The sequence below is a fragment of the Aplysia californica genome, unplaced genomic scaffold (assembly GCF_000002075.1).
Source record: "Aplysia californica isolate F4 #8 unplaced genomic scaffold, AplCal3.0 scaffold00131, whole genome shotgun sequence".
Taxonomy (NCBI): domain Eukaryota; kingdom Metazoa; phylum Mollusca; class Gastropoda; order Aplysiida; family Aplysiidae; genus Aplysia; species Aplysia californica.
In genome coordinates, this window is record NW_004797401.1 from 20,621 (window position 1) to 21,706 (window position 1,086).

Genomic DNA, 1,086 nt, shown 5'->3' on the forward strand with positions numbered 1-1,086 from the left:
CTCTCTCTCTCTCTCTCTCTCTCTCTCTCTCTCTCTCTCTCTCTCTCTCTCCCTCTCCTTCTCCCTCCCTTCTGTCGTCAATAGAAAGTGATCCCAATGATTTTTTTTTATCCTACATTTCCATTTATCATCGAAAAATAATTACATCCTGTAATTACAAGCAGCGCCCGGTGGCCTGGATGTAGAGAGGCTTAAAAGTAACGTAAATGAAAGGGAAGTCGGTGCAAATCTCTCCTTTTTACACACAGTATCATGCCCTGTTGTAACAGACTTAACAAATCGAACACAGGCTAGCTATCTGATTATTTGTAAAATAGTTGTTGTTCTTTGTGGTTGTTTTCGCTTCATGGTTTAGTCTGACATTTGATATATCTTTGATATTTGATAAGGGAGGGGAGGGGGGGAGTGGTTGGTTTAAGTTTGGTTGTTTTATTTTTCTAAAGGGGGGTTGTTTGTGTTTTAACATTTTACAAATCGAATAAAAAAAACTATCTATCTATGGTTATTTCTTATAAAATAGTAAAGGGGGGAGGGAGGAAAGGTAATGTGTTGCAATGTGAGATTTTACAAATCGAAAACAAACAATATAATAATTTTATAACAATTTGTAAAATAATGAGAGGGGGGGGGAGGATTCCATGTTGCATGTAACAGACTTTATACAAATCGAACACAAACTATCTGTATATATATATGATCAATAGTAAAATAGTAAGGGAGGAGGAGAAAAGAGGAGGCAAGGAGTTCAAATTGAGTCATGCAGCCTATGAAAAGCAGGGGACGCATAAAATCTGACAAGAATAGTATACTGTATAATGTATATATATTATTATACACACGACTTAACAGAAGCTCAAGTTTCTCTTTAAACTTTTGTAGTTTTGAAAATGTGATATATTTGTGAGTCGGAAAGGAGCTCTGCCTTTTCATTTTATAGCATTTATAAATCGTTTCAGGAATGCAGCCTACATTTTATGAAATAAACATCATCTCGAACTGCTTGTCTCCTGAATTGAACTTCCCATTTTTTGTACACAAGCCGATTGCCAATGCATTTGTGTGCGTTTGTGTGTTTGTGTGTGTAGG